This window comes from Hippocampus guttulatus, chromosome 6 (assembly GCF_054856545.1).
Source record: "Hippocampus guttulatus isolate MCC_2025c chromosome 6, RoL_Hgut_1.0, whole genome shotgun sequence".
Taxonomy (NCBI): domain Eukaryota; kingdom Metazoa; phylum Chordata; class Actinopteri; order Syngnathiformes; family Syngnathidae; genus Hippocampus; species Hippocampus guttulatus.
The window spans coordinates 16310014-16328574 of record NC_141266.1 but is presented as its reverse complement, the minus strand read 5'-3'; the positions used below and the strand labels follow the sequence as shown (position 1 = coordinate 16328574).

General features: G+C 41.7%; 1 protein-coding gene across 2 annotated transcripts in view; it reads left to right on the top strand.

The window, feature by feature from the left end:
- Positions 1-18561, top strand: part of alg2 (ALG2 alpha-1,3/1,6-mannosyltransferase) — a 74301-nt gene that overhangs the window by 42071 nt on the left and 13669 nt on the right. For both annotated transcript variants that reach the window (XM_086113959.1, XM_086113958.1), the window contains one exon: positions 5166-5315. The gene's annotated coding sequence lies outside the window, so the exon portion shown is untranslated. The remainder of the gene's footprint in view (positions 1-5165; positions 5316-18561) is intronic.

Genomic DNA, 18561 nt, shown 5'->3' with positions numbered 1-18561 from the left:
TTTATCCCATCCCGTGGTGAGACAGGCTGTGTTTCTGCAAATGTTGAACGACCCGTGATCATTTGTAAAAAGCAAAACGATGAACGCGGAAGTCTCGGACATTGTGTCTCTAAACTCGCTGAGCAGATAAGAAACGTTAACAGGATTGTGGTCTCTGGACGATCAAGTTTCTGTGGCCACCACTTGAATGGACAGGTGATGTGATCATGTTCCAGCGCGCGCGTGCTCGTGTCTGCATGCACGTGAACGCCATGGGTGTTATACAAGCAAATAATTATACTTTGCGACGGATGCTCAGTGGAACAAGCCATTCGTGTGCACTTGGTGTACGCATGCACACGCTAACAGCATCATGACTTGGCATCGTGGTCCTTTTCCATCGAGGGTCAGTCTCAGTTCACGCACAAAGAGACCGTGAGGATATGTGTCACACCGTGTGTGTGTGTGTGTGTATACATGTGTGTGTGTGTGTGCGTGTGTATACGTGTGTGCAGTAACCTTGCTCTGGTTTTATTTTTAAAGTGGGCTCAGACAAAGGCCTTCAGTCAAACTGCTCTGAGAACTGGGCCTTGGGAACATGACCAGCGCTTGTTGCGTCACATTGTACGTGGCTATGTGCCACTGTGTTTTTATGTGTGTGCGTGCGTGTGCGTGTGTGTGTGTGTATGTGTGTATGTGTGTGTGTGTGTGTGTGTGAGAGAGAGAGAGAGTCCATCCAACTTTTTTTTGTGAAGAAGTCACTTGTTCAAGTTGGAAAGCAACAAGGAGGGGAAAAATTCTTGAAATCCTAGCCAGATGTGTCTCTCAAACACACGCACGTCTGTATGCATGCACTCACGCACACACACACACACACACACACACACACACACACACACACACACACACACACACACACACACACACACACACACACACACACAGTCTAATAGGGTGGTTTTGCCAAAATGTCCACACAGTAATGGTGGGGTAAGGAGGTGTGTCACACAAGCATAGAAAAACAAGAACAGTTTCACTGTATGTCAACGGACGTCATTGTCTGATGTCATAGGAAGGATTTATTATGTGATCTCTCATCCACCCCCCCGCCCCCAAAACCAGAAACACACACACAGCCTAATGACCATTCCTTGTTAAAAAGGCCACACAATAAAGATGCCATCTTCAAGGGTTGTGTCCATGCACCTTTATTTGAAAGGACTATCAAGAGGCCCCTCGTGGCGAAAGCCGGAGGGCAGCCATCTTGCGTTGCTAATGTTACTGACAAGTTCTGTTATATTTTTTTTCATTGAAAACACTCTTATCAGTGCATGTTTTTATACTAGGATCCGTGTATGGAGTAATGAGAGCTTGTCATGGAAGGAACTTCACGGTTGGCATCAACCATTCAAAGTGTATCATCTTCCGTACCGTCACTTGTAACTTACAGATGTAAGGTTTACTTTTCGCAGCGAATTTTATCCCGATGTGCTTTGATTTCATTTCATATATATATGAATATAAATTTAATTTGCATTCTTACTGATGAAATGAGCATGTGGCCCTTCTCCCAGACTTATTGGTACAACCCGTATGCCATAAACGGTGGCATTTTCACCATAGAGACAGAAAATAACATGAAAACCACACAGACTATTCAATGTATTCATATTTGGCGGGCTCAACAATTGACAACGTAAGATGATCTCCGCTGGCTTCACCTTTCCTGACGACGAGTCAGCTGCATAGTCCATTCATATATTTGTCCGTGGTTGTACTACACAAACATATGAAAACAAGAACATACGCACTCACTGTATGACTGAATACCAATATTACAGACACATGAATGTAAACCGGCGTCAGTGCGTGATGTCACATGAAGGATTTAATGTGTGAACATACACACACACAAGCACATACATGCCCTCTTGTCCACACATTAAAAGCGGGATGGGATATCAAGAATAATGCCAAAATAACAAAAGAAAGCCAGTCAAAACATGGTGAGGATACTGAAGGGAGTGAGATGGAAGAACACTGTAACAAGAGGACAAAGAAACAAAGTAAATTAACACTAAAAGAGGGAAATAGAGAAAGCGAATGACATGAGAAAACGCCCTGTAATATTTGCCCTCTGTTATTGTTCTGTGGAGGTTTCCTAAACCCGCCAAGGGAATGGGGGAAGCCTGGTCTCTGTTAAATCACACACACTCACACACATACACCCACACCGTCACCGTAATCTGTCCCACATCTACACCGCCGCCCGCCCCCGTCTTTCCTTTCTTTCCTTCTCCCTTTCTTCCTGTTTTTCAAGTCTTTCTTTCCACCCATGACGCACTCTGCCATAATGAAGCCGTTAAGGGGAGTCCAGTTAACTTTGGGTACTGCCTTTGGGAGTGTGTGTGTGTGTGTGTGTGTGTGTGTGTGTGTGTGTGTGTGTGTGGAGGAGGTTGGTTAGTGATGTGGTATAAAGTGACACTACGCAAAGCGACTATATTTGCAGTGCGCCTCTGTAACAAGGAGCCTATTTATAGCTGGCAGATCTTTTCTCAGCATCCGCCGCGCATTGTTGCACCGTCACAAACATGAGCATCAGATGGCACCAGTGAATGCACAGGGCACTACGCTGCCAAAGGCCGCACGTCTATCCTCCAGTGACTTCCTGTGCGTATGCGCGCACGCACACACACACAGACACTATATACACTTAAATACTTGCACAGTGGTGCCTTTTGATACAAGTTTACCCACACTTGTGACTCAAAACACTCAAATCATCCTTGCCCATTGAAATGAATGGGTATGCCATTAATGTGTTCCAGCCTCCCCAAAGAACAAGAAAGCTCTGTGAAAATATTAGTCTTTCTTGGCAGGGGATAAATAATATATGTCTGTGAGTATTGTTATATTATCTGTCTTACATGTATTGCTTTATGATTAGCTTCACAGCAAATTCCAACATGGAGTGGCAATAAACAGCTTGAAGAATCAATCATCATGTGCCAACGGGGGGCTTGTTATGAAGTGACAATATAGCGCGTTTATCTCAAATTTTTGCTCAGCAGTCAAAGCAAAAAAAAAAAATCTGCTTAACGGAGGCTCATATCTCAAAATAGTCGTGGAATATGCATATCTACCGGCACTGCTGTTCATTATATCACATGACACCCACAAGCCACTTCATTAGAAACACCAACACAATCTAAAATGATCATCTCGAGGGAGGCCTTTATTTGTAGAAACATTTAATAATAATATCAATAAATATTACCAGAATATTACAAATTGTTGGAACCCCCCCCAAAACAAAATAAAATGGACCATTATGGAGAAATGCATCACATTGATATAAACCAAAGAAAAGTTGGAACCAATAAGTCGTTGATCACGTGAGAGTTTTAAACGCATTGATTTTGTCACACACTTGGGATGAGTCAAATCAAACACAGCTTTTATGCAGCTGCTGTCTTCCCAAAAATGATCAGTGCAATCGATTTACTTTCTGTTAATCACGAATAGTTTCCTCAGTTTGTTTTCCTCTTCCACTAACACTTCCAAGGACATTAATTCAAATTTAAACATGTAATATAGCACCTGTTATGTGGGATTTGAGTCAATCCTCAATCAATAATCATTTAAAGATTTATTTTTAACAGCTTTCACAGTCACACACATGCAAAAACAAAATCAGGTTTGTAGAACAAGTGAGGAATTCTTTAGTAGCGTTAGTGGCTACCCAGTTTGTCTGGGACTGACTCAGTTGGCATCTATTTCTGTCCATTACGGAACTCTTGCTCTCACTCACTTATACACACACACACACTAAAGCAATATAAATATAATATAATACCACCATTTACGGTGGCTCTGCCATTCTGTTTTGGTCGAGATCCTCAAACGTACTTAAAACACCACCGCCATTAAAACACAAAGCAGAATTTCTGTCAAGTATTTTTTGAAAGTGACCTGATTCAGAATGTTGACACAGTAAATTAGTTGGAAGTGTACAAAATGTTCAGTGCTATACGGCGAAACCTTAAAATTCTTCCAGGACTTTGGTTGACCACCTATTTGTTTGCGCGCGCAATCACAGTTCACTTTGCAAGTTGTGTGACTTGTAAGGCATATCACCCTCAAAATGTTCTCCCAATTGAATGTGACTTTAGGGACATTTGACAATTACATTGTTGTCATTAGTGGAACTTCATGGATGCGGAAGTTAATCATTAACATGGCCATCATGCTACATTGAAGACACTTTTTCCTGAAGTGAGATCTATAGCACTAAAAGAAAGACCCACGAGGCTGCGTGACCAACCGAGGTCCTCAACTTGAACATCTTTATGTTGAGTCTAGAAAGACTGATTTTTATCAGTTAAAATAATTACTTATGGCACCTTAATTTTATATTTAATTAAAAAGAAGCGGCGACCTGGTGGTCAAGTGGTTAGCGCCTCCACCTCACAGTGCAGAGGTACCGGGTTCGGTACTGTGTGGAGTTTGCATGTTCTCCCCGTGCTTGCGTGGGTTTTCTCCGGGTACTCCGGTTTCCTCCCACATTCCAAAAACACGCATGGCAGGCTGATTGAACACTCCAAATTGTCCCTAGGTGTGAGTGTGGGCGTGGATGGTTGTTCGTCTCTGTGTGCCCTGCGATTGGCTGGCAACCGGTCCAGGGTGTTCCCCGCTTACTGCCCAAAGATGGCTGGGATCGGCTCCAGCACGCCCCCGCGACCCTTGTGAGGATGATGCGGATCAGAAAATGGATGGATGGATTAAAAACAAGCTTTACTCTTAAACATCACTCTTAAAAATCCACTTCCAATTAAGTGTCAGCAAAACTAATGGCCAATTTGATGTAAAGCGGTGTTGTCGGCATCTGTTGAATTTAATGATAAGGTAACTTGTAATCGAACTTAGTTACTTAAAATCAGTAACTGAAGTTACTTTTAACATCAAGTAATCAATACAGTAACTAAGTTACTTTTCCTGGTCAATCATGGCAACACTAGTTACAATTCTATTTTTAGAAATAGAAAATGCTATAAAATAAAACATAAATCCCTCACAAGAAGGCTAAGAAATGTCCTGCAGCTTCTTTCCTTGTGGGTCATGACACTAAATAAAGTCTTAGTAATGCGCACACCACAATAGAGGCGTCTGCTCTCCATGTTTTGCAGCGATGTGGGGAGATCAGACCGAAAGTGCCATGAACCCTGAAGTGGCGCTGTTTGTTGGGCCTGCAAACGCTCAGCGGACGACTGGAGATGCGCGCGCGCAGCCGACTGTGCAGGAGCAGAGTTGTGTCGCCTGTCGCCGTTCCGAGCAAGGTGCGTGTTTACTCAACAGGGGTGTTAACGTCAGTCCAGGAAATCGATGTTTATCCTCGACTGTGTTAAGAGTGAGAAGCATGTCGGAGTGTGTATAACCCTCTCAGCTGCCTTTTGCTTTGCCTGCATCTCTTCGCTGTCCACAAACACGCACACTCACCCAGACACACACACACACACAAAATGATGGTCTGACTCAGCTCAGGCTTTTCCATTGTAATATAAATGGTGGGTGGTGTGAGAGCGTCACACAAGATGATTTTAGAAACTGCATATGACAATACTACGCAGAAAGAGAACATCATCACTTTGTTTTTAAAACTCTGCACCCAGGGTGCCCCCCCCCCCCCCCCCCACCCCGTTCTGTCTTTGTGGCCACTTTCCCAGCGCTCCCTCGGGAGTCTTTCCCAGCTGCCGCCATTCGTTGCAGTCCCAAACCGCAGATGACCATCACGACGGCCCGCGTGCTGACATCATCGGCCGGGCCTCCACGCGCAGTCGTACGCAGCCCGGCTTGACTGACCGTCTCTCGGGACACTGCAGCCTAAATGTTTGACACACTGATGTCTCCCGTTGCAAGTTGGAGTTCCCAGGGCCTCAGAGTCGTGGTTGGCGTCAGTGAGGCTTATTTTTGAGTAGTTGTGAAAGCCTGTTGTGGCTGAAAGTGACACACAGGAAGAGAGGAAGGACGTCTGGATAAATCATTCAGTGAAGATTGCTCATTTTTATCTGATGCTTTATTTATTTCTTAATTTTTCCAATGTAGTGTTCGCTCAGGGTCCGTCTGTATTGTAAATGTATTGGAGGAATGTACGTATCTAGCTCGCTGTCACAGGAATACCCACTCGAATGAAATGTGTGTTTTTTTAGCATCGTTTTCTTATCCGATGGTTGAAAACGGCTTTCAACCATTGATTGAATGCTTGGAGAAACACATGAGTGCCCTGATACATGACATGCAACTCTACCATGCCCCGTCTTTTAAAGGCATATAGTTAACATGCAGCCACAGCAATTTGCGCAGCATTTTGTGTTTAATTTTTTTTTTTAATTGCAATGCAATTACACTTTGTTTTAAAAGGGTGTTTTAAAATGACGGCCAGTGCATAGCCCTGGGCTTTGTGCTGGCACGCTTGATTTACTTAATTTGAACATGTACATCGGGTGCACATGATTAAATGTGGTAACCCTATGTAATTTCCCCATGTTTCCCTCAAAAATAATCAAATGATATGTATTATCTTCACACGTTTTAATCATGTGCAACCAAAATCAAGTCCTTTTTTTTTTCAGTGCATGGCTGCTGTAACGCGCCTCGTATTTGTGGTGTGGGTAAGCCCTGCGATGAACCAGGGTATCTGTTTCAGCCACCCGAGGCTTCAAGTCGACATATTTTTGTGTGTTAAACATGTAGTTATGTGTTTGCATAAGAATGATGCTGGATTTGTCCAGCATCATCCATTTTTCCAGATTGTAATTCGTGGAATTTGATTGAAAGTTGATAGTTTAGCAGTGTGTGGGTTTCAGCGTATTCGCCCACAGTTTCTTAGAGCGGAGAGAATGGCTTGATTTGTCACAATTTTATATACCTGTTTTTTTTATAATTATATTCAAATGTGGCAGTTTGTTCACACTTCTGTGTCAAATTCATTAATTAATTCATTTAGTCTCACTTTACAGAGACTTTTATTTTAGATCTTTCACCTATTGCGGGTGAGTCTATCCCCTGAGGGTTCGCCCCTACACAGAAAGCTCGACTGACAGAACAGACAAGAATATACCCACCATGTTATTGGCTGCACCTACACAACATAATTAGAGCTAATCCAAAAGTTAATTGTGATTGACATCATCAGGCATGTATTATTTATTGAACATTTTGTTGATGATTGCAGATTGCACCGCATAGCTTGACAACAATTCTTTCTGATCATTTTTTCAAAAGCTAAATCAGGTCACATCTCTGAAATATAACACAAACTTTCCATAATCTGGGATAAGTGCAAAAATGAGAGAATATTTTACAAGGTCATTGCCTTGGTTTTGGCTGAGTGGTTTGAAGTGGTTATGATTTGACCATTTAGTTGTTGGTGGTACACCCACCCACACAAGTGTTTTCCCTCATTTCCTACCACTTCTTTGGACTGTTGAGTGTATAAACGAACGTTTTAGATTATGTTGTTTAGCGTTCTGTTGGGGGGGGATTTTTTTTTTAGAAACCCTAAACAATGCAGTGCTTTTGGAGTTGATGTAGTGGTACCTCGACATAGGAATTACCTGACAAATGATTTTTTTTTCTTTTTTAGATATGAGCCATCGCTTGATTTTTGCAGGCAAAATAATCCGTGCAACAAGCGGGAGCTATTGTGGCAGTGAAATTCACAACAAGCATCAGTTTGCCTTGAGCAATTCTTCAAAAACGAGACCAGTTGCTTGAAGTTTTTTATTTCCACTCCCATTTGAAGTTTTTTTAAAAAACATAAAAGAAACACAATTACAACTTTTTTGTTGTTGTTGTTTTTAACAAAACCACAATTTAGTTTTACAAAACTCTGCAAGCGTAATGCTTAACACAATGGGAAACACCACTGACAAGCTAACGTGTTAGTGTGTAAAGTGTTGATGTTGCGGTAATTGTAATACAGACATATTTTCTTCATCCTCTTAGAAAAATGCGATTTAGGTGAGATGGTCTTCTGTGTTTCATTGTCATATCTACATCTTAGTGTGTTTATAGGTATCATGCTGACCCCAGCAGAATGAGCAGCGGAATACCCATTGAATTGTCATAATGCACAAACTGCTTACTTCTTTACATTCAAAAAATTATTTTACAACCATGTTTTCATAAAATCCAAGATGGGCAATTTTTCTTCTAAAAAAATTTACAATTATCCTATATATTATTTTATTTTATTTATTTTTTTATCATTAGAGAAAAGGTGAATGCTTGAGATCTGTATTAGTCCTGAAGAAAATCGCTTGAGGGCAAAATCAACAAATGTGCATCTATTGACAAGATTGCGGAATTTACACCTCTGTGCTATTTCTAGGCTGTCTGGCACTTCGTATATCACCTTTAGCCACCCTCCTCTCCCATTTTGCGAGAGGTGTCTTCACAGCCCTGTCCGTCAAAGCATCGGGGCCAGTGGTGCTTGCCTCGCACCCCTTGAGGTGAACACATACTGTACAGTTCACAACTGTCTGAATACAGCAGTGGGGGAAAAAAGAAGATAATATTGTGAGGTAAATGGAGGAGGCATAATGTGTGTGTGTGGGGGGGGGGGGTGGACAGAAAGAGCCCAAAGGCATCAGGTTGTCCTGCATTTCTGGCTTGGCTCAATCCAAGCATCGATCTCATCAATAATAAAGCTCCAGTGGCCGTGGCGCAATATTAAACATGACAACCGACGAAAACGCGGATCCCGCATACGAACAGATTTCACCGTATTTGTATGCCGCCTTGTGAATTTGTGACTCACGGTGGCGAAGCAGTGTAACTGTGAAATCACGTTGGAGGAAAAGAAAATTAATTGGAAAGGTCACTGCCGCGTTCTCAAAACAACTTGTCGTGGAATCAAAGTCATTTGTGTGTGCCTACAAATCACTGACTCACAAAAGAGTCATCAATATGAAACGCCCTCATAAATGAATTAGCAGCGCACGCTAAACATATAAAGCTCCTGTGATCCCTTGTATTTCTCGCCTTCTTAATAATAAATACAGAAACTGCTCAAATCTAATACACGCACACTGCCCCTGTCCCTCCTCATCAGTCATTCACCGTGACGAAAAAATTGCAAGCCTGCATTTTTTCTCCCCCACTAGATAGTCTTTGGTTTGGCTTTTCCTGACTCTCCTGATCTCCATCTATGTAAGCAACTGGTGAGCATTGGCGTGGCAGTTACTTCTCACTACACTGATTGTACCCCTTCTCCTGCTTAACAAGCGACACAGGAAAGCTTTAGTAATGCATATCCACTTCATTGCCCTATTTTTGCATTGAGATTTTTTTTTTTTGGGGGGGGGGGGGCACGTTTATGCTGAATTCCAGAAAATTGGGAGGCTGGAAATGGCGGCCTGATGGTCGAGTGGTTAGCATGTGGACCTCAGAGTGCAGAGGTACCGGGTTCGATTCTAGCTCCAGCCTTCCTGTGTGGAGATTGCCCCGTGCCTGCTTGGGTGTCTCTGGTACTCCGGTTTCCTCCCACATTCCAAAAACATGCATGGCAGGCTGATTGAACACTCTAAATTGTCGCTAGGTGTGAGTGTGAGCGCAGGTGGTTGTTCATCTCTGTGTGCACTGCGATTGGCTGGCTACTGGTTCAGGGTGTCCCCCTCCTACTGCCCGAAGACGGCTAGGATAGGCTCCAGCACCCCCCGCGACCCTTGTGAGGATGAAGCGGATCGGAAAATGGATGGATGGATGGAGAGAGAGAGAGAGAGAGAGAGAGACGCACACGCACACACACACACACACACGCATATACGTATACACGTTCACACACTCTTAAAAAATCACTTGCTGCCGGTTGATTACTGTGACGAACTGGACAAACTGTGGTAGGCTTTACTTTCAGGGCTTGGATTTGACCCCACTATCAGATAGGGGGACTTTTTGAGCCTTTTGGCATCGAAAACAAATCCCCAACAACATAATCATACACACACACGCACCTCACCCTCAGGCTTTTGGAGTCTTTAGGACAACCTTATAATTATGCAATTATTTGCTCTTTCTCTGAGCGCTTTGACACGAATGTGATTATTCACACTTGTCAAAAAGTAGTGGTATGTATAGTGGCTTTTACATCAGAGGTCAATAAATTTTAAATAATTAGCTAGATTAGAGTTAAGAGCGTTTAAATAGTTGCTTAAATATTCCCTGTACTTTTACGACAGACTTTATGAACTTTAGCAACATATTGCAACAAAATAATTGAGATCAATGGAAAATTTCGACCAAATTGAAGGTATGTGTACTCTTGCAGAGAAAAAACATACAGAATCTGTTTCTATGTGAAAGTTAAAAGCATACGTTTTGCAGAATTTCCTTTTTGTAGAGGCTCACATTATACACACGCGGGGCGCGCACACACACACTCTCATGCACACACTAAATTGCTTTGACGTGCTATTGCAGAGCAATCAACACACTTCTTTGAAGCAGGAAGAGCGCAACTTGCATGCAAATTAAACACTTCTTGAAGTACAGTGTATGCAAATTTGAAGGCTTGGCCGATTCACCTAGTTGTTAAGGTGGAATTGCAACATATTTTTCAACATTGCTGGAAGGCTATCAAAGAATATTGTGTGTTACATGATGTTATATGTGGTGAGGTAACTGGTTCGCTCAAGTCATGTGGATGAATGAAATGATGTTTGGTAAATAATTTCTGTGTTTTTCTGGGCTGAAAGTCTAAGACGAGCATGTGTAAGATTTCATATGTAGATCTTAATCACGTGTACCGCATTCGTGAGCGCAGCTACAATGCGGCAACATGATTCATGCTTTAGTTTACCTTTTTGCTGTCCATCCATAATATTGATCTTATTTTCCAATATTTTTATACAGCGTGGGCTGGTTTTGATTCAGAGGAACACGTGAACAAGCCAAGAAAATGACTCATAACATAATTTTTTTTTTTCTACTCTAGATGCTGCTCATTTTGACTCTGTAAACGGACTGGAGAGGCGAAAACAAGTAGATAAACTGAGAAGCCACCACAACTTGGGTCATGATGGCCTCAAATGACTACCACTCAGAAAGGCTTAATGGCAGACCCTGTTAACGTTCTCTTTTATTGTATTTTATTATTGTTTTAAATTCAATGCAGTGGCATTTAAAACAAAAACAACAACAACAACTTAATAAAAAGATTATTGTTTTAATTAATTTCAATGAGGAATATTGAATTGCTCTTCAGTCTTATTGAGTTCCACGCTTAAGTCAGGATACATTGTATGTCACTTGTTCCATTAGAAGTTGCTTTTATTTGATCATCCAGAGCCCATCCCTCATGCCTCTCTAGCCTTTGTCACTTCCCCCTTGCGGAGCTGCACAAGGACTGGAAAATATAGTTGCCTAAAAATACACTTACAAACACTCACACCCGGACAAGTTGTCTTCAATATTAGAAAGCACAAGGCTGATACCTGAGCCATTTTGGCTCAGAGGCCACGCTCAGATCCGCCACATGTGCGCGCCACCTCCCGCTCTCCACGAGCACCCTCCAGGCCAGCCGGCAGGTCATAAGCATCGCAGTCCAGTTGTCGACGCATACTTTGGTAGTCACACGGGCATCACCAGGCCTGACGTGGGCCCCCTTGATGCCAGTGAGAGGGGTCACGCATGTGTGAGGGAAAAGGTCACCGAGGCTAGTGTGGTCTACATGAGGAAATCTATGTACTTGAACAGTTAAAATCTGTTGTTTAATCAACAAGAATAGTGTAACCGTCTTTTAACCACATACATCTATGTATACAGTAGTTGTAATATTCCAATGTTAGAATAGTGTCTTGCTGTAGTTAAAAATATATAAGTAAAATACCCTTAAATATTTACCCCCTACATATAAATTAACAGCGGCCCGGTGAGCCAGTGGTTCGCGTGTCAACCTTACAGTGCAGAGGTTCAATTCCAACTTCAGCCTCCCTGTGTGGAGTTTGCATGTTCTCCCCAGGCCTGCGTGGGTTTTTTCCAGGTACTCCGGTTTCCTCCTAAATTCCAAAAACATTCATGGCAGGCTGATTGAACACTTTAAATTGTCCCTAGGTGTGAGTGTGAGCGTGGATGGTTGTTCGTCTATGTGTGCCCTGCAATTGGTTCAGGGTGTCCCCCGCCGACTGCCTGAAGACGGCTGGGATAGACTCCAGCACCCCCTGCGACCCTTGTGAGGATAAAGCGGAACAGAAAATGGATGGATGGATGGATGGATATAAATTAACACCACTTCTTCATTACTCGCCTTGCATTCAAATTAACTACGGGGATTGCGGGCGCACTCTTTTTGACAAATACACGACTTCATATAAAAAAAAAAGGGGGGGAACACCAGATATTTATCAAACTTGACAATGTTGCTCTGTTTTCCCATGAATGCTTCAAGTGCTTCTTTTTTTTCTGTTGGCACTGACAGGAGAATAGTGGCCGATGAATGTTGCTGGAAGTGTTTGTGATAGGCTAAAGGTACGTGATTTAAAATACAAGAAGGTGACTTCTTGCATGTTAGTCGGACGTGTGGGTGTTTCCAGCTGTCATGATCAACATGAGGTATGAATGGCCATGGACCCAGATTGACTTGCTGTTCAGTCCAGAATTTCAAAAGCTTTGTATGTCATAAACTCCCTTTTAACTTGTGGAGACTCATAGGAATTAAATGCAAATTATGGGGTGGGGTGGGGGGGGGGGGCATGGCTCAGGAGGTCGTCCAGTAACCGGAGGATCCGCTGTTCAAATCTCGCTGTTCCATCTGTCCAAGTCATGTGTTGTTCCTCCACCTTGCCTCCAGTGCCACTCAGGCTGCTGTATGGCTGGGTGTGAATGTTTGTTGGCAGTTGGAGAGGCCGAAGGCGCACACTGGCAGCCACGCTTCTTTCAGACTGCCCCTGGGTGGCTGTGGCTACATACGTAGTTGAACGACACCACAGTGTGAATATGTTAGTACATAAATAATGTATCCGTTGTGAGCACTGTTGTGAGTATGTTACAGAAATGTGCCATATAAATATGACTCATGATTATTATTATTATTATTGTTATTATTAAATAGCAAATGTAATATCTAAACTGGCGTGTTCTGTTAAAATACAATAACATGGTTATCCTACCGCCATGTACTGTAATCGAAAATGCAGTCCTGAAAATAGCAGCAGCCGTGTCAAATTACCACATTAGCCACTGTTATCCTATAGTTATATTAGTTATATATTAGTTAAAATACAGTAATATACTGCTCAACTAAATTACAGTAGTTGCATTGTTGGCGTTATATATAACAAATGGCGTTATTTCAGCGAGAAATTCTTGACAGTGTATGGCCGGGTGGTCATAAGTGCATATCTTTGAAACATTAAATTATCCCCTTCCGATACTGTCTTGTTCCAAAGTGAGTGACAGGCGGCTGAGGGTCCAACAATGGCATTGGTGTCTAAAACCTAATCATCAAATTAGTTTGATGGATGTGTAGGAAAGATGGAAATGAGCTCGACTGCATTTGTTCCAAATAACAATTTGATAGAACAGAAGGTCATGTTTATGGGTTGATATGATGGTTTTGACGTGCTGGCATTTGTGTAAATGTTAAAGGAGATTTGTATCTATTTTGCATGACCCGTTTATGTACATTATCCTCATGGAGCATTATACAGTGGAACCTTCAAAGTCGATTGTTTGGAATTAAAAGTAAGCATTTCTGGAAAATATGCCTCTGAAGTCAAACAAATCATGTAATAATTCATTTCAGTACAGCAAATTCCTTCTTTTTTTTCTGGTGATGCAAATAAGTTTGATGATATCCAGTGAACCCAAAACGGAATGTATGGCATTTTCTCACTATCTTTGGCAACGTGTACTGGTAGTATGAGTCCATTCAGTGTGTATGTGCTACGAAGGCTCGAGGACCGACCGATGAAGCAATTTAATTAGAATTTTTATGATGGTGATAGATTGAGACGGTAAAGAATTAATTCACTTTCCATTATTCCTTATTTAAAATATATAATTATACAGTATATATAAAAATACACGTTTTGAAGTGAGAACAAAATTGGAGTGTCGGCAAATTGTTTTTGACTTTGAAGCTTCACCTGGATCAATACTGCTCCATTGCTTCCAACGTGACAATGGGCGGCACAACGTAACCCGACTGTATTATAATTATACGTTACATTTTGTCTGAGGGAGGCTCAGTAATTTCGCACGCACCACTTGACTTGACCCACATAGAGTGTACATAGCAGTGATTCTGGATAGCATAAGCCTGAGTCTGATTTTTTATAAGCTCTTCCCCACTGAACAATGTGCTCCACCCTCTGACTAATGGCTACTGGTGTGATCACAACATCCTACCTTGACAGCATGATGATGAACAGGATTTGTTTTTGCGGCAACTTTGTAAGCATTTACTTTTCAGAAATTCAGTTACAAGTTGGAGGGCAGTGCAAGCAATGTCGCATGGAGCAAAGGTGGCTGATAAGTTCTAGTTAGAACTACTCTGAAGGGCCGGGCAATTATGGAAAAAAACAATAATGATCACAATTATTTTGATTGTTATTGATCAAAATTAATACTTTAAATTTTGATTAATTGCTCAGCCATACCACTTTGCATAATTTCACAAACAAATGTGTGATTGGACTGTGTGTGTTCAGAATTCCAATGCAATCCCTTCGTAGTGTGGTGTTGTTGTTTTTTTTAACTCTACAGAATGAAATTAAGGACATGCATACTTTTAGTCGCAAGGTGTGCTTTGTGTGTGCACAATGTCCCCGAGCCTCATGCGTAGGTTTTCTCTGGTTTCCTCCCACATTTCAAAAACATTCATTGAAAACTATAACTTGTTAGTAGGTGCGAATGTGAGTGTGAATCATTGTTCATCTATTTGTGTACTTGGAATGGCTGGCAACCCGTTCCGGGTGTAGCCTGCATGCCTGTTGCAAAAAGCAAGCTCGGATAGGCTGTCGCCAGGACACACGTGGCACAAGCGAGGATAAGCTGTTCAGAAAATTGCTGAACAAACAACTTCAAGGAGGAGCTGTGGGAGGACGGAACAGGTTGTTTGTTCGTGACATAAGTTGATTGTGTTGGGTTTGCACTTGGAGACGTTGAGCCGAAAACACTTTGTTGTGGTTTCTGACAATTATTGTTAATTATAGCCAATGGCTACCAAAAAAAAAAAAAAAAAAAGCTTTCATTACTTTGCCAGTCAGGTTTTAGGGGCTATCTAAAATGATTGACAGAGCATTGCCTTGTCAACAAATACAGCACATCTGGAAAGTATGCACGGTGCTTCACTTTTTCCAAATTTTATTCGCTTTATTTCTAAATGGATTATCGGGTTCTTAGTCAGGCAGGTGACAGACAACCTGATTGTCACTCTATCACAGCTCCTTCGTTCCTCTGTGGACATGCCCGATTCTGCAGCAATTTGCGAATCAGGCATGTCTGGTTGACTGTTCAGACGAAAGCCATTTCTTAGAAAAAGCTATAATGGCAGCCCTCCTGGAGTTTGCCCAAAGGCACTTGAAGGAGACAAAATTCTCTGGTCTGATGAGACAAACACTGAACTCTTTGGTGTGAATGTTAAACATTCCGTTTGGAGGAAAACATAAGGCACTGCTTATCACCTCACCAATCCCGTCCTTACAGTGACGCACGGTGTTGACAGTAAGTGGGAGACGACTATATGCAACAATGTACAGAGACAACCCAGATGAAAGCCTACTCCGAGGTGTTCTTGAGCTCAGACTGGGGCAGCGCTTCACCTTTCAGTCGGCCCAGGAGCCTAAGTACACAGCCATGATATTAAAGGAGTCGCTTCAAGACAACTCTGTGGATGTCCGTGAGTGGCCCAGCCTGAGCCCAAACTTGAATCCGGTAGAACATGGGTGTCAAACCCATCTTCGTCACGGGCCACATTTTAGTGACCATTTCCCTTGGAGGGCAATCATATGAAATCATATGATGAAGTCAAGAATAACAGTTTATGCAACTATTGTTGAAGTTACTGCAATGAGGTTTTTCGCAACAACAAAATGCTGAAAATGTCTCTCTAATTTATTACATATGAGAATTTTAAATTTTGCTACATAATTTGGCAAGCATCATGGAAGTTGCCATGTTTGATTGGCTTTCGCAGGCCACATAAAATGATGTGGCGGGCCAGATCTGGCCCCCCGGGCCTTGACTTTGTCGCATGTGCGGTAGAACATCTCTGAAGAGATCTGAAAATAAATGTGCCCAGACACTCCCATCCAACCTAATGGAGCTTAAGTGGTGCTGAAAAGTATAATGGACAAAACTTCCCATGTAGGCGTGCCGAGCTTGTGGTATCATCTTCAAAAATACACGACAAAAATGTTTTCTTAGTGGTTTCATTTCCAGAATCTGCCCCGCAAAAAAATAATAAGAAAACTTTCTTCTCATCTTGGCATTTCGGGTTGTAACAGTAACAATTTAAAATAAAAAATAAAAAAAGCGGAAAAAGTGAAGCTCTGCATGAATACGTTCCAGATGCACGATATGTTTTTTTAATTAAAATTTCGTGGTAAACAGATTTACAGGTATGAAAAAAAAAACAAGTATTTTTGAAATCTGAACTTTCTTGCTGTTCGTCCTTCTTGTACTACGATTTAATGACACACAAATAACCTGGAGCAATTTTGGTGAGATCAGTGCCAGCATTTACTTAATTGCACGCCACATCATACAGCATCCACAAAGTCGTTGCGTGCCTGTTGAGTTGGCACGTCAACATAATTTCTCGTCCAACAACGATCGCACCTCCACCTCGCCTCGTTTTATTTATGTGACATCCCTCAGGATTCCCTTTGCTCGCCTGTTGCCGATCAAGCCCACCCACCAACCTGTTCCATGCTTTACCAACCATGTGATCCGTTCAAAAATATAGACACACACTCGAGGCGGGTTTGTGCATGATAGCGAGTTTACGCTCAGCTCAGGATGGAGGGAGTGACAGGACCCAAATCCTGAGCTCTTTAAACTGCTTGTGTTCACCCGCAGGGAGGAGGATTTGTGGTCAGCGGTGCTTATGATGGATGTGACACAATTCAAAACATGTCATACTGAACATGTCTTTATTGGGTGTTTGACACTCTCTTGCTCTCTTTGTCTGGCTCGACAAAAACCTTGATGCGACCATTTCAGACATTTTTATTTCATCTAAACTCTTGCCACGCTGGGGCCTGCAGTTTGGAGCAACTTTTATGGTGGTTAAAAAGAAGAAATACAATGAATTGTTCAAAAAGCTGCATTCATTTAGTCGCTATTATCCAAATAACATGGTTACGTATTGAGTGGCTGTTTTCTTCATCTGAAGTAATTAAGTTTATTACAGCGCAGGCACAAAAAACACACAATTCAGGTTTTCTTGGCTACATGCATGATGGCGATGAGGTGATGGCTCTTCGTGTTTCCTTCGTATATTTGCAATTGGTGGATCTGGTATTCACAGATTTTATTTAGTTTTTTTTTTTATTGTTTGTTTTTATTCTTCGTTATTTGCTGGTAAACTTACAGTTCCTATGCTCAGGCTAAAGCTCTGTCTGAAATAAAACTATTGCTTTGACACCTTCCCGTGACAGCTTGGTACCAGGGAACTGTATTGAACTAAGTTGGGGAGTTTCATGTGGTGCTTTGCTGATATCTTGTGACATCTATAGACAATTTTAAATCTTTTTGTGGCCTTCAATTACTCAATAAACTTCTAATCTAATTTAATTACTTTAAAAATCAAGTATTCAGTAACTTTTTTTAAAATTAACTATGGCACCATGGCCTGTAAGAGACTGAAAGCAGCGAGCCTTTAGTTGCTCGTGGTATTCATTTCCCGAAGCAGGATATTATAATATTCTTCATTTGTCAATGTTGATCAACCCGTGTGGCATATAATAGCGCACTTGTGCACCTCGGGAACATTTTACGCTAAAATGAGTCAATAAAGTTGACAGAACATATAGAAACTTTGGATGCGGTGGCAAAGACACGATATGAGCGTCCGTCAGGTTTAGCTGTCATCCTCGCACAACTCAAACGGCCTTAAAACTGTGTGCGCAAAGGCAAGCGGAAATAAAACAGGCCATCTCACTTAATGACCCAAAATATTTGACAGCTTGGCTTTCTTTCGCTAAAATAGATTGACTTTTGCCTAACATTAGCCTCAAGGCTCAACGGATAGCGATGAGCATGATTGGAGTCAGCTGCCATCTCTGTAATCAACAAATCCTTTATTTCCTACATCGATGTACATTTTTAAAAAATACTACGACAACAATCACCTGATTTTCAGTGTAAGATATATATTTCATAAATTTGTTATATTATCTGGATTGTACTAAAATGTTAACATTGACTGACCCTACAAAAGATTGTCTCCATTTCCATTATTTCGTAGAATGGCAATAGAAATAATTTCAAGCTGTCACGTTTGACCTTTTTAGAATGTTATGAGTTACATTTGTGACCCAGTGGCAAAAAAGGTTGACCGCTGTTTGTATTAAATTGTCC